This window comes from Sabethes cyaneus, chromosome 2 (assembly GCF_943734655.1).
Source record: "Sabethes cyaneus chromosome 2, idSabCyanKW18_F2, whole genome shotgun sequence".
Lineage (NCBI taxonomy): Eukaryota > Metazoa > Arthropoda > Insecta > Diptera > Culicidae > Sabethes > Sabethes cyaneus.
The window spans coordinates 74,848,697-74,865,136 of record NC_071354.1 but is presented as its reverse complement, the minus strand read 5'-3'; positions in this window follow the sequence as shown (position 1 = coordinate 74,865,136).

Here is a 16,440-nt window from a genome sequence, read left to right as displayed (position 1 = left end):
ATGCTGAGTGTAGCAAAGAGAAGTAGCCTTGTTAACCTTGAGCGTCTATTCTCATGTCAGGAGTGGCTATTGAGGGCTTAACGATTGCTCAACCAAGTGTGCGGTTGTACTCCAGGTTAGAAGCAGCTCAGCGTTTAATTCGGATTGGAAGGCTGAATTGAGAAGTGTGTATTCTCGGCACTACGCCTAACATGGTAGCCCCAGCGCGAGATTCGAGACAATTATTGTTTATTGTTTATTTGTTTATTTATTGTACATCATCTGACATAAAAGTCCTAATGAAGCGACTAAAATGAATTACTACTAGCTAATCTATTTTTAAACATATAAATGGGTTCGCCAAATTCGAAGAGATGTTCAACATTATTACAAATTCTCACACAAAACGCTGTTGGTTCAAAATAACCGAAGTTCGTCCGGTGAAACAGGTTTACAAGCATCGAGGATGGTCGCAGCACACGTTGTGAAGCACGGAAGTTCATCATAGACAGCAGTTTTGGGGAGTCTATTTCACCGTTAAGCACTTTCGCCACGAGTAAGGCCTGTTGTAATTTGCGACGTCGTTCAAGTGTGTCCAAACCAATTAAACGGCAACGATCCGGGTAAGAGGGCAGGTTGGCAGGATCTCGCCAGGGTAAATCCCTCAAAGCTAAACGAACGAATCTTCCCTGCACACGCTCAATCCGCAAGTTCCAATCGAGCTGGTGCGGGGTCCAAACCGCACATACATTTTCCAGTACCGGACGTACAAGAGAGCAGTACAAGGCTTTCTGGCAAACAGGATCCTTGAAGTCCCGTCCTATTCTAGCGATGAACCCTAATTGTCTACTCGCTTTAGACACGATCGCCGTGCGGTGCCTGTCGAATGTCAGCTTTCTGTCGAGAATAACGCCAAGGTCATTAACGTGATCCACTCTCTTGAGCGCTTACCCATTAATCGCATACTCGAAGAGAATCGGCGTTTGAGTTCGGTAAAAAGTAATTACTTCACATTTAGCAGTGCTTATAAGCATGGAGTTCAGTTTACACCACGTCGTAAATTTATCTATTAAAAGCTGCAGACGATAACAATCTTCTAAGCTACTAATCGTCAAGTAAATTTTGAAGTCATCGGCGTAAACAAGTCGACATCCATTGTCTATAGCACGAGCTGCGTCATTGGAAAATATAATAAAGAGAAGTGGGCCAAGAATGCTACCCTGCGGTACTCCAGATTCGTTTGTGAATGCAGATGATAAATCCGATCCAAGCTTGACTTGTAAAACTCTATTACACAGGAATGATTTCAGCCACGTGACAAACTGCTGAGTAGCACCCAAGCGCAAAAATTTGGTTAGCAGTGTAAGGTGATCAATACGGTCAAACGCTGCTTTCAAATCCGTATATATTACGTCAACTTGTGCTTTACGTTCGGTTTCCAATATACAGTTCGACACGAAATCCAAAAGGTTTGTAGTCACGGAACGACCAGGTACAAATCCATGCTGATCGGGATCTATGTAGTTCTTAGTGGTACTCATTAAAACTGTGCTAACAACTATTTCAAATAATTTGGAAGCAGCCGATAAGTTAGTTATGCCACGGTAATTCTTTACATTCCGACGTCACCACTCTTGAAGATCGGGAACATATATGAATATTTCCAGATATTCGGGAATTTGCCCTGCATAAGCGATTTGTTGAAAATGCAGCAGAGAGGAGCAGCTAGAGTTTCAATGCAACGACACAAAATAACAGCCGGAATCCCATTCGCGGCAGCCGAATACGAACATTTCAATTTTTTCGCAGCAGTAGTGATCATTTGTGGTGTAATTTCAAATATATCAAGATCAATAAGGTCAGCAGGAACGTTTTCAGCAGCACGCAAAGCACTATCATCTGAAGCAGACTCAGTGGCGAATACCGAAGAAAAAAACCTTGCGTAAAGCTTACACGCAGCAGATCCCGAGCATGATTCCTCATCATCGAGGTACACATCAGTAGTAGTTGAGCGACATTTTCGTTTTGAAATTACAAAATTCCAAAAATTTTTCGGATTCCTGCGCAAATCTGTTTGGATTCTCAAAACATATGATTTGTAAAGACTGGAATTCAACCTACGGTATTCATCGCTAGAACGCTTAAAATCATTTTTTGTCGCTGCAGATTTCCAACGACGAAACTTGCGCAAGCATGCGTTTCGCTTCCGTTTCAGTACTCTCAAAAGACGGTTACTCCACGCAGGGGAGTGCGGCTGTCTAACAACTGGCACATTGTCACTAAGCCATGAACGAATAATTTCACAAAAACGTTCGGCCATCCAGTCAACATTGTCGCTGTGCAGTAAATCAAACCAGTCTATACTAGTGATATATGCAGAAAAGGCAACCAAATCGATCCTGCGGTAATTCAACTCACGTATCACAGAAATAGCATAAGAACGAGTAGCATCATGGTGTATACCAGACGGAAGCGAAATAGTCAGCGGGGGATGGTGTAAGTCCACCGGCAGCAACGGAGCAACACACCTATCGACTGTGACATCACACTCGGAAGAGTGAAATATTAAATCCAACACACGGCCAAGATGATTACGGTGTAAATTAGCCTGGTTCAAATTCAGGAAATCCATGCCGTCGATGAGTGCGGCACTCGCAGTGGAGAGTGTCGTGGAATTATTATGCCTAATAGCACCATCGCTGTAGTCCCAAACAATACGGGGTTGGTTGTAATCACCGCAAACTAATGTAGTGCAATGATCATCGCAGCACTCACAAAAATCGCGGACAAAAGCGACGTGTGCATCGATGATTGCTCTATCATTACTCTTGTCCGGGGGAATATATATAGCACACATTAAAAGCTTCAAACCGTTGATAGTCGCTCGTACGTAAATCTGCTCCACACATCTACGATGAAGCTTTATCCGGCCAAAACACGTATTGTCCATCTGCATGATGTTTATGTATGAACAGGATCAAAATTTTCTTCAAACATTCGTTCTGGTACTCATCTGATTGATAGCCAAGCCAGAGGGCTTGAACCATGGCTTAGAATTACCGCTCTCGGAAATGGCAATGTACAGCATCACTTTCTGTTCAAGCTTATGTATGAACTTGTATTTCATGTTCGGAGATGCAGTAGAACTATACATTCTACATGGATAGTTCTACTGCATCTCCGAACATAATATACAAGTATCGATCATTCCCGGGAATGTGCGAAAAAAGGAAGTAACCTTTGTCATCCAAAGCAAACCCTCTTCCGGAATAATTTGTTATCAACCAGCGGCATTGGGATTTCAGCGTCGAAATCTGCCCCCCAGTGTCTTCCGGGGCTCTTGTCTTCTTTCGGCACTTTATTCCGACTCTTTTCAATGTTTTGCAGATGTACTGGTGGTTTTTTTTGCGGTATCCAGTTAACTCACAGAATCCTTGTTGTGGAAGGCACGAGAAAGGGAACGAAGTCCTCCTGCGTCCATATTTTTGGCTGGTCATCCACTACCTTGCTTGCGAGTAGTTGTTGTGGATGTTAGGGTATGGTAAATAGTTAAAGCCGCAATATTTTCGCTTTTAAAATGTTGTACCTATACTTTTTGCTGAGATCTTTGTGCATTTTGTGTACAACGCGCTCGCGAAATGCTTTTTGTGTTGACGCCATTTAAAGCTAAACCTGGTAAGTATCAACAAAACAAAAAATACTGGGAGAAAGAGGAAAGAGGAAGAGAGAGCTGACACATACACATTCTCATTTCTCTCTTAACTGGTTTGCACAGCAATAGGTGCCTCGAAAAAATTCCAAAATTTTAATTGCCACCCGTTATGTCGTCCATGAGCAGCGTCATTGTTTGAAATCAATAAAGAATTATCGGTCTAGCAAAGGTGTTTTACAGCTAGGTACAGCCAGAATAATTTCTTCGGAGGGGGAACGATTACTCCTAGGGTTGCCAACCAAGTGACCGGTTTTTGACCGGCCCGACCGGTTTTGCACTTGCAAAGCCGGTGGCCGGTCAATCCCGGTAAAAAACCGGTTTTTCGACATATAAAGCTACTTCCCAGTCAGCATTTTCATATGTATAATTAGATTGCAAATAAGAGTTACGTACTGTTATGTATTCAACAAAATCGTATTCGACGCGCAAAAGCTGCTTATCCGTATCATTTTGGAGGTGATATACGCACTGAGGAATAATTTTGAGCGAAACACTTATATAGGTATTTCAATACGATAAGATCCGATAAGGCGCGACCAGCTGCATGCAACTATACGACTTTCTGCTGAAAATCGTATGTTTGTCAGTTACTAGCATTATAAACGATAAAATATCAACTTGTGCGCGCTTTATTAGGCTTTATTTACGAATCCGAATTTGTTAAGAGATATTTACGACAGTTTTTATACATTGATATGCGAGTTGGTGCTGGCTGGATTTTTACTTTTTGTAATTTACAATCCACCAAAATTCAATCTATTTTGGTAAGTGTGATGGTCGGATGATTCTAAAGTTCTGTGACATAACAATCGGTATGAGTAGCCAAACAAATCACAAAAGTTAAGTTATATTTTTAGAACCGCACTGAATCCACGGAGTGCTAGACTAGAAACACAATGGGGTGAAGCTGAGCGAAAAATGAAATGTTCTGAGACTATTGAATTAACAACCTAATGTTAGTATCGCCAGTATCAACTGTCAACTGGATGCGTGAAGTGTAGTTAAAATTTTTCGTTGAAGCTTGGAAGTCATGGAAATTCAAAAGAATATTTTCCTTCCATTAAAAATTTAGACGTCCTCGAATTTTTTAAATATTGTTTTATAATTACGGTGGTTTTGTTTTTACTCCGTAATCAGGCTCGAGTGTGATAAAATAATCTGAGTTTAACTGAAGGCATAAATTTGGTTTTCCATTTACTGCTGCTACTCGCCCATCTACAATCCCATAGAAAATGGGACTGTTTTGCGAGTAGCGGCAGTTTACGTAAACGTCGATAAATATGTATTTCTTCCACCATATATTTGGACGATGCGAGATAACCAGGATATTTAGACTATTACTTGCTTGCAGTTGCTATACCAAAACTAATTCCCATAACGCCTTTATGCTACTGAAACAATAGAAATCTTCTTTCAGTATATATTAATGTAAATACAAGTACAGGAAACTGTCTAAAAGCTTTCAGTAGTCCAAAAACGTTCAAATTGTTGAATGATTCATGATTTTATATCACATTTGAATAGAACATATTTGTGATGCTCGACTGGTCTGCTCCAAAGCGAAAGGGTTTGCCCATTTCTGCATGCTGATGAAAATTGTGAAAAGTAATGGTATGTCTGCTGTACCACCACATCCGTTACAGACATCCTCCGAGGGCTAGTTGTCCGATTCACGTCTGAAATGTTTTATGTTGGAAATCTTTTTCCATGTGCTAGAAATGTTTTATCTGTCTCACACAGTATCCTATTACACCTCCAATTTGCTAACCAAACCCAGGACCGGATAATCATTTCAAGAATGAAAACAAATCGTAAAATTCTCTCCGGCCAATCCAATTGAACTACCGATACTTAACTGGCTGACAAATAAATAAAAAAAGTTTCCTAAATGGAAATCTACTCTCTTTGTTATTTGAATTCCACCCAGCAGCAGCCCTCGGCAATCGGAGTTGAGTGTGCCATACGCAGCCACTATGGTCACCCCGGCCCGGGGCGTTTGTGTTTGCTTCGAAAGCAAGAGTCTCTCGTTGGCTGAAAACAGAGCAGCTTTTCCATTTTATAAAAGCTGATAAAAAACATCTGCCAGTGGACGGTAAATCAGATCAATCGTTTAAATCTTCTGCACGTCGCTTAGCTCCTGCGTTCTAAAACTCGTTAGCTAACAGTCATATATAATCATACGTATTTGTATGTATCCTGTGTGCTAGAGAGGACGTAATTCGAAATCTAGCTGTGATAGATAATAATTTAAAAGTTTTAAAATTTGATTGCTGTTTTCTAAAATGTTCAAAGTTCAAAACTTACCGCTAGTCAATGAAATAATGAAATATAAAACTTTTACTGAGTACTTTGAAAGTATTCTAATATACTTCGTACAATACCCACCCTATTGCGCATTGTCCTGCATTTGTAACAGCAGCAGCTGGCACTGGACAGAACTATTTCAATATCCATTCCCACGGTTGGGTGTACCAATTTTCAAGCGACACATTCCTTCTCCTTTTCTCACATATACATCACTTAATGCTCGTCAAGATAAAAGAATTTGTCCGCCGCAGTGCGACGGCGATGCTGCTTCCCTCTTCCTGCTCGGAATATTATCCTCTCGTGTCTCGTGGGCTTGTGTGTCGGTGGCTTCCGCCGGAGCTTAGCTCAGCCAACCGAAACCCACAGAATCCGAGTATGGTAATATTTTATAAATAATTCATATCTATATTGTCGGCAGCTTCTACCCGGCAGAAGCACTGAAACTCTGCTCTGGCGTGAATTCAGCGAGAACAGAGAAACATAACTGCTGGCCCAAGGAGAGCGTCTTGCGAGCACTGCTAAACGGAGTGGAATTGGACAGCAATCACTTTGTAACGTTTTGGTCGATTAGTTAAGGATTTACGCGACATGCTGGGGATTAATGGGTTCTAGTCGATATTAAAGCAACAGTTACATAATAATAGACCGATCACAAGTGTGAAAGTGAGATAGACGAAAAGTTTTCCCTTTAAGTCTACCACCTATTTAACAATTGTTCTGTCGTTCTTACTAGACAGATTCCACTGCAAACTAACGTAAACGTAACCAGATGGCTTGTAACAAGCAAGTTTATTATAAGCTGATTGTATGAGCAAAGGACAAACCTGTTTTACTGGAAGTTCTGTTAGCTTCATTTTTGACTTTTATTTAATTATACTTTCTGACTCGGGAGTAGCATCAAAACCAAATTTTGCGGAACAATCTTCCAGCTGGTGTGGTTGTAAACTCAACCTGTTTGCCAGTTGACAAAAGATGCCCACCCTCCGTTAGGTTAGGTTACACATGGGTATGACAATGACAGTAGAATGTTGTGGTTTTTGCGGAAAGTCTTCGTTAAAATGGAGTGAAGAGGTGAACATACAATACTAGAATTGTAAAGAAGCTTAGATACCGCACTTGCCTCCATGTGGAGAAGGAACTTGCATGGTAGAATTCGATCGATTTACTGCCAGAGAACATAGAACGAATTGCATAATTAAAGTTGAATAATAGTTTCAGGTGAACATAGAGCACTATTTTATTGTCACTGGTTCCGGTTGGTATAACGATGAAGGAAGCTCGAAATTTAATGGGGGTTATAATTTTGATGAAGTGCTACTAAATATTGAACTTTTATGTTTGGAAAAATAATAACGTATTAGCTAGAACTTTGCAAAATAACTTATTTCTTATATATGAATCGTTAAGACCAGTTTTTCTATTTTAGCACTTTTTGTAGTTGTTGTATGACTTTTTCATGTTTCACAAAGTTGTATAAATACTAAAAATACTCAACTTTTCTGAATATAATATGCCTCTATCTTTACTTGTTTAGAAATTGTAGAAGTTTTATTATAAAAAATACCCTAATTTTGACGAATTACTCGACTATGACAGATACAAATGAAATTTCCTGGATTTTATAGTTTTTTGATATAGTTTCTGATTCATGTGATTTAATTTGCATCCGTCTGCGCATAGTCGAGTGAATCGGGGTCAAAATCAAGGTATTTGTAAAATTATAATTTTTACAGTTACGAAATAAGTAAAGATAGAGGTATACTATATTCAGCAAAGTTGGGTATTTTTGCTGTTTGTACAACTTTGTAAAACTTGGAAAAGCCATACAACAACTACAAAAAGTGCTAGAACAGGTAAATTGATTTTAACGATTTATATACCTATGAGAAATAGGATATTTCTATCTTCGTAGAAAAGATAGAAGGTTACTGTCTTCAGCAAAATTTCTTGTAATAATATGCTCTAAAACTTTGCAGCGAAGTTTCCAATCACATTACTTGGCAGCCATATTTGAAATTTTAATCTGGTTGTCTAAGTTTGACAATGAGATTCCCCTTTTGAAGAATCTCAGGCACACACACATATGCACATATAATGTAAATACATTATCTGAATTATCTTATTTGTTACGCCGTAAATTTGCGATCTGTTTGGACAAGGAACTTTTGTCATTTTTTTCTGGCACTCTTCCGTACCACAGACATTAAATTGGACTAGGTTCAACCACATTCGTAAGAAATTTGTTGGCACGAGGGGGCTTTGTCAATCTTTCTGGCGTACTTCCCAAGCAAGGACATCAAAATGGTCTAGGTTTTATCGCGGTGTTGAAAAATCTTGTGTAGACGAGAAAACTTTGTCGCTTGTTTTGGCTTACTTCCCAAGCCCAGATATCAAATTGGTATAGGTTTAGATCGGCGTAGAGAATCTCCGACCTGTTGGAACTACGATGGCGTCTTTTCCTACCAATCACGAAGTGAGAAAATTCCATCAAACTGACGCGGTTCACCGAATCACCACTCGTTTTACCTATACAAAATCAACAATCGATGGAAAGGTTTGACTACGTAAATAATGAAAAGGCAAAACTTGGAAATGGGACGGACTCAAATTGTAGTTGAATTATCTATACCTATAAAGAAGGATTTCTGTCTGTCTGTCTGTCTGTTTTTTTTTTTTTATGGGAGCCTGGACCACTGCGACCATTAGTTAGATCTATTGTGGTAATCTATTGTGGTGTCTGTCTGTTACAAATACAAATTTCCTCATAACTCGAGAACTAATCAAGCAAATGGAACCAAACTTGGCATGTGAAGGTTTTCGAGGGCAAGAAATTTTCTATAGTAAATTAGGACCCCTACCCACTTTAAGAGGGGGGGCTCCTGTACCAAAGAAACACAATTTTCCTCATAACTCGAGAAGTAATTAAGCAAATGGAACCAAATTTGGCATGTGGTTGTTTTTGGAGACAAAAATTTTTTCTATGATGAATTGGGACCCCTCCCCGTTTTAGGAGGGGGGGATCCTATACACATGAAATACAAATTTCCTCATAACTGAAGAACTAATCAAGCAAATGGAACAAAATTTGGCATGTAAAAGTTTTCGAGGGCAAGAATATTTTCTATGGTGAATAAGGACCCCTTCCCACTTTAAGAGGGGGGGCTCCTATACAAACGAAATACAAATTTCCTCATAACTCGAGAACTAATCAAGCAAATGGAACAAAATTTGGCACGTGGGTGTTTTTGGAGACAAAATTTTTTTCTATGATGAATTGGGACCCCTCCCCACTTTAGGAAGGGGGGCTCCTATACAAATGAAATGCAAATTTCCTCATAACTCGAGAATTAATCAAGCAAATGGAACCAAATTTGGCATGTGAAAGTTTTCTAGGGCATGAATATTTTCTATGGTGAATTAGAACCCCTCCCCACTTTAAGAGGGGGGGCTCCTATACAAACGAAATACAAATTTCCTCATAACTCGAGAACTAATCAAGCAAATGGAACCAAATTTGACACGTGGGTGTTTTTGGAGACAAAAATGTTTTCTATGATGAACTGGGACCCCTCCTCACTTTAGGAGGGGGGCTCCTATACAAATGAAATACAAATTTCCTCATAACTCGAGAGCTAATCAAGCAAATGAAACCAAATTTGGCATGTGAAAGTTTTCGAGGGCAATAATATTTTCTATGGTGCATTAGGACCCCTCCCAACTTTAAGAGGGGGGGCTCCTATACAAACGAAATACAAATTGCCTCATAACTCGAGAACTAATCAAGCAAATGGAACCAAATTTGGCACGTGGGTGTTTTTGGAGACAAAAATTTTTTCTATGATGAAATGGGACCCCTACCCACTTTAGGAGGGGGGGCTCCCATACAAATGAAATACAAATTTCCTCATAATTCGAGAACTAATCAAGCAAATAGAACCAAATTTATCATGTGAGAGATTTTGGAGTCTTGAATTTATTTTACGATAGTTAGAGACCACTCGCCCCTGTGGTAGGGGGATAAGGACTCTCATACAAATAAAACAGAAATTTTTGCGAAACTCAAAAACTAATCGAACTCGAGAAATTCGAGACTCTTCCATAAAACATTAGTCAATACAAGACCACAAAAACTATCTATAGTAACACTAGATCATTCAGGACGAGACGGTCGCGAGTGTTGCCGGTGACCCGCCGTCGGAAGCGCCGCCCACTGGGGGGCTTGCAAAACTCGAGATTGTGACAAAGATCATCCGAGATTCATGATTTATGTACAACACAGGTTAATTTGTGGCAATACGAAGTTTGTCGGGTTAGCTAGTGTTGAAATAAAATAAGTGTATACTCTTCGCAGTACTATCAGTTGCTGCGGAGCAAGTTAACGCACACCAGAAATTAGAAGAAGAAGGAGAAGAAAGCACGCTGCCCCGGTTGGGTCGCTACAACAAGCTTCAAGTCGTCCTATTTCCCTGTTTTCGCTAGATTGCTGCGAAAGGCAAATTACGCTGAACGCGTTGGTACACTTGCATCCGGCTACCTAGTGATAAAGCATTTGAAAGTAATAAAACTTTTAAATACAGCCAGCTGCATTAGCATTCTCCTATGCTATTTGCAGCTGGCCATCCGTAAAGACAAACTATTGAACAAATTTGTAAATAGGGCTGCCATCGCCGAAGGTGGTGTAATGCCGAACATTTAAGCCGTTTTGTTGCTGAAGAAAACCTAAATTCGCAACTGTATTTTATCAAAAACCCGAAAGCCTTGGTGCGACCTCTAACTCGATTATCCGGCTGAAAAAAAAAAAATTTTCATGATAAATAGGTTTAAACGTTCAACACATTTCAATTAACCCATTTAAATTTTTTTTCACCTGGATAATCCCACCTGTATATGAAAATATAAAAGATTTTTCTTTGCTCTATTAATCGTGATGAAATTTTCATGTTATAAATAAGCAGTGTTTGTTAAAACATAAAACGGTGGTACCATTTGTTTCGCTTTTCGAGGTACTTACGTCACAGATATTATTACTCAAATATTTTCAATTATTTGAAAAATTGGTTTGTGAATTGATTATTTAGTGTATTGTTGGAGAAGGTTAGAAAAATTGATTGATACAAATATCTTTGTATAGTTTTTTTGGGAATTAGTTTTTTAGGAAGGTTTTTTCAACCAATCATAAAACGAAAATTCCTAGTTAGACAATGTTTTATTTTTTATGAATTTCCAACAATACCCACTTAAGAATCAATAGTTTTCTTTATTTGGGTCGACGCGTAGAAGATTTTTCGATCGGTGCAAAAATATTAAAAATCGATCGATCGAAACCGCTAGTTTATTCGCGTTCAAAATTTGACCACTACCTAGACAAACCTTGCAATGAGGCGTAGTTCTACGTCAAAAGTCGCAGGTTATGGTCGTGTAGAGGTTATTTATTAGCTGTTAGATAGGAAGTAAACACCATTTTCACAGGGTAATTATCCGGACAATATGCCCTGTTCACCGTACTCGGTCATCTTTGCCACTTGGTTCGCTGTAAAGTTCTCCTCGAATATAAAATATTTTATCCAATAGCAATAACTAAGTTCACAAAACGAGTAAAGCAGCGAAGAAAAGCTAAGTTTACTAAAAATAAAAAAAAAATATTCCGACTTTCAATAACAATCGCCAGGAAATTATTATTAATCTTTGAAAGGTTCCACCATTCTTCAAAAAAGGAGAGGTGTGGTCAAACCATTCGGCAAAGCCATTCATAAGAAAACTATATTACACATAATTAACATGAAGGTAGTCTATCTGCAAACGGAATATGCACCTCTGCGTTGAGCACGTCAATCAACATATTTGCAACCTCCTGTTTAGTATTCTTTTAGTTTATCTGACCTACGCTTTTTCACCTTAAGATTTGAGATGAATTAAGTTTCGAAAAATCACACATTTATCATTCACAGACCACCATTTTGAAGATGATAAAACAGTAGGTCTAAAACTATTTGAATATGCGTTTCGAAGGGTAATTGTAGAAAACATCTTTTATTTTGTAAACAGGCAAACAGTTCCAAAGGCCGTACCTTTCTACTACCCGAATAAATAAAATTGTGGCAAATCGAAATGAAATCCAATCTATTTTATTCGAACAATAACCGTTCACAATCATTTCACATGTTTCACCAGCGTTTAAATTGGAATACATCCAATTTGTCACTATCAATTGCTAAAGCTCACTACTTGTACAGGCACTACTGATACAACCTCAATCTTTATGTTGCTTTCGAGATTCAATTATTTTGTACATCAGTCACTCCCTTGTTCAACACAATATCCCCGAATGCAACTCATGAAGATACCAGTTGCAATTGCACTGTTTCTCCGTCAACAGATTGTTGCTGCAACGCTTTGCAGGAAATGGACTTAGCTTTTGCTACCCACCTTTCATTCCTCGCCTTACACCTCCTGAACCATGCGAAGGAAATCTCCATGCAGCGTGCATTACAATGATTGTGTACAAAGCAATAACATCGCAGCGAACCTTTCGTCTCTTTCAGTCGATACAATCTTTGATATTCCGGTAAATTGACGATATCTTTGTGGACATCCAATGACAAGATAAATTTAGGAAACGTCCACCAGAATATATCAGTGGGAGCATTTATTCGGCGACCGACGGCATCCTGGTGTCTTACATGTGCTTCCTTACCAGAACGTCAGCTGTTTATTGGATTTTTGTCCAGCGATGAGCGGATGTTTAACGAGAATGCTTTCATGAATTGGGAATCATAAAACTAACGTCCCGCGCGTTCCGAACCCATAACCCGGATAAGCTTGTACCAATAGAATCATGCTGTGGCCAGGACGAGCAGAGCTTGGGAAAGGATTGCTGTTAGTAGGGGAAACGATTTTATTTCTGTCATTTAGCTTGTTGATGTTTGTAGAATTTTAAGTAAAGCTTCTCCCTTTAACCGTTTCTAGGGTTCATGATAGTGAGTTTACCAATAGGAGATCTACCTAGATAATTTCGATCATTTTCTAACATTGGCACATTATAACATTTTCATTAATGTGCCTAACAGAATACAAATAATAACACTTCTAACACGAAACAGTGGAGAAGCAAACACGAAAGCTTGTACCATCATATTCAAGATAATAATTGTTTTGACGGTCTGATAGGGACTCTTCCGAACGCAATAAAAATCTCCAGCTCGATGGCGACATTAACTCATCTCGTCTAATATAATCACCTTTCACTGAAGTTTTTCATTCCCATTTTATGACAAATAGTAGATATTCCCGGAAAGCATTGCTTTCAAGTAGGTCCTTTGGGGTAGACGCTTTTGTTAATGCAGGTCCAGTCCAGTCCAGTCCAGTCAGTGTAATCTCTTTCTACGAATGATGAAGACTGATGATGATATGGTCCGAATTGACTGAGCTGACGAGTGAGTGATATCGATGCGATGATGGTGTGAGGCAGCAGGCCTTTCGAAAAGCAACGCGACACACGTGCTGAAATGTTACGCCCCGTCTGCTGGATTGTAGTTGGTAATGTGTTTCACTTCCTTTTGCTTCTGTCTTAGCCGGTTTGACTAGCGGACGAAAGAAAATAGCCGCACGGGAAAAACTAACGGGTGTGGCAGCATTCTATTTTTCCCTTCGTTTAATTTCGAAGGACTAGATATAAAGGGAGAGACGCTTTATGCGTGCCATGGTTATCTTTTAACGCTAAATTGAGTTTTACCATCAGCCAAGATCAGTAAACTATAGTGTAAGCGGTCGAGACCAGTACAATTCTTTAAAAAGCTCTCGAAGCAATGTGGCAGTTTTGTTGGATTTGGATCTTAGTGGAGCGTAGCAATTTGTGGTTAAAACTAAAAACACTTGTAAATTAATGCATCAATTCGATATATATGTTAATGGGCATTGCTATAAGTACTAAAGAGTGTATGTGTTGTTTTTAGAAATTCATTTGTTATTTCCTAAAATCCGTTTTATTTCCAAAAAGTCATTGTACAAAAAATATCAGTATTCAGGTTCAGCGTGTAAGATGTGTGATTAAAAGGACAAAAGGTTAACAATTTATCTTGTAACTTATGTATCCACTTGTACTTGTTGTCTGAATGTACATATTTTCATTATTCTTTATTAGCATAGATCTTCAGAAAATTTTCGTAATTTATACAGAAATTCTATTTTACCTAAAGTATTTTATTCACTGCAGAAAAACAGTGACTGCATTTGAATAAAATTATTCAATGCAGGACAGATTCCGCGAAAAGTCATCTAAGCCCAGGACTGTCCCCCCAAATCGGGGAGGTCTGGGTAGCCTATTTTAATAACAGCTGCGCAGTGCCTCGGCATTGAGTCCCCAAGTCATTGACATCGGGAAGAAGATATTGCCGCCCACGAATCACAAGTTATAGCTCAATGCTCTTAACAGTATTTTTCGTTTTTGTTTCGGAAACAGCGTATTCGACATCTTCCCATAGATTCTCAATGGAGCTGGGATGCGGAGAACGCGCTAGCCGCTCCATGACCTCAATTTTCTTCTATTTGCAAATTTACTTACAAGTATGTATTTCCGATAGTTAACCAGCTGGAACACTAGTTTTAATGGCAACTCCTCCTCTGCATAAGTTAGCATTCCTCCATTAATTATTCCAGGTTTACCAGGTCAAAAAAAACCCAGAGCCACCTTCAGAAGGTGATTACAGATGATTAAGATAAATACAAACCTTTAGACTTATTTTCGCTTTTTAATCCATTCTATTAATGTAAAAATTGTGAGTTTGGTAAGTAAAACGATAATTTTTTCTTCATTATTCAATACGGTCTAGCAAAAAAGGGCTCACCTGTACCGATGCGATCTCAATTTATTTCGGTGTTCAATATATTACTAAACATCTATACAAAATTTGATTTGCTGCTTTTGAGCAGTTTTTACGTTTGGCATTTGAAAAACGCATATTTTTTTTAGAAATAATGCCTATAGCTACAGAACCGAAGGAGATAGCGACTGGATTTCTTCAAACAAAATGTGCGGTTTCATTGGATGTGAAAGTGCTCAGAAGGCAAGATTTGTGAGAAATAAACACGAAAGGAGATATTAAGAAAAAACTGATTTTTTTAGGTCTACTCCGTCCGGAAAACTTTAATTTGCTCCATCCTATCAACCATAAGAGATAGGACTTTCATTTCTTTAGCGAAGTAATTAAAAATTTAATGTTCTTTAACTTTGCTGAACATTTTATTCAGCTAACTTAAGCCATAAAAAGTTTATGTTTTGCACTCGTTTACTATGATGGCCACCCTAATGTGAAATACATAAAAAAATGCGGAAGTTGAAATTTTCTCCGAAGATACTATATACCTAGGATTAACGGTTTAAGCGAAATTACCTTTGACCACCTAGATTTGGGTTTCATCCCATAGTGCGCCTGTTCCAAGTCCAATTGAAGTCCAATTTAAGCCCATTTAAGTTCAATTTCAATTTAAGTTCATTTTCAAATTCAATTTCCAGTTTAATTTCGAGTTTAATTTAAGTCCAATTTCCTGTTCATATTGAAGTAAAAGTCCAAGTAAAATTTTAACTTTTACTTACAAATTTGAACTTTTGAATTCTGACATCTTAATTTTGACTTATCAATTTTCACTTTTGAAATATGACTTCTGACTTACGTTTTGGTTTTTGACCGTTGACTTTCAACTTTTAACTTTTAACTTTTAACTTTTAACTTTTAACTTTTAACTTTTAACTTTTAACTTTTAACTTTTAACTTTTAACTTTTAACTTTTAACTTTTAACTTTTAACTTTTAACTTTTAACTTTTAACTTTTAATTTTTAACTTTTAACTTTTAACTTTTAACTTTTAACTTTTAACTTTTAACTTTTAACTTTTAACTATTAACTTTTAACTTTTAACTTTTAACTTTTAACTTTTAACTTTTAACTTTTAACTTTTAACTTTTAACTTTTAACTTTAAACTTTAAACTTTAAACTTTAAACTTTAAACTTTAAACTTTTAACTTTTAACTTTTAACTTTTAACTTTTAACTTTTGACTCTTAGCTTCTGATATTTAAAGGTTTTGTTTTCATCGTTTGGCTTCTGCATTTTTGCATTTTACTTCTTCCTAAAGTTATGACTTTTGTGTTTTCCACTTTTGGCTTTTAAAGTACACTTTTAACTCAAACTTTTAGATCTTAAAATTGATCTAGTTTCAATTGTTGTTTTAAGCAGTATTTTAGGTCCAATTCAATTCCAAGTTTAAGTACTATGTCATGTCTAATTTTAATTCTAGTTTGAATTTGAAAATTAGCTCCAATTTCTAATTAAATTTTTAATACCGTTTTTCTCGAAACCAGGTTTTCAAAGTCGGTACCGTAAATATCTTAAGACCGGCTCAACCAATTCTCTTGCTCCTTTTTTTGTTTCAAAGCTAATAAAATT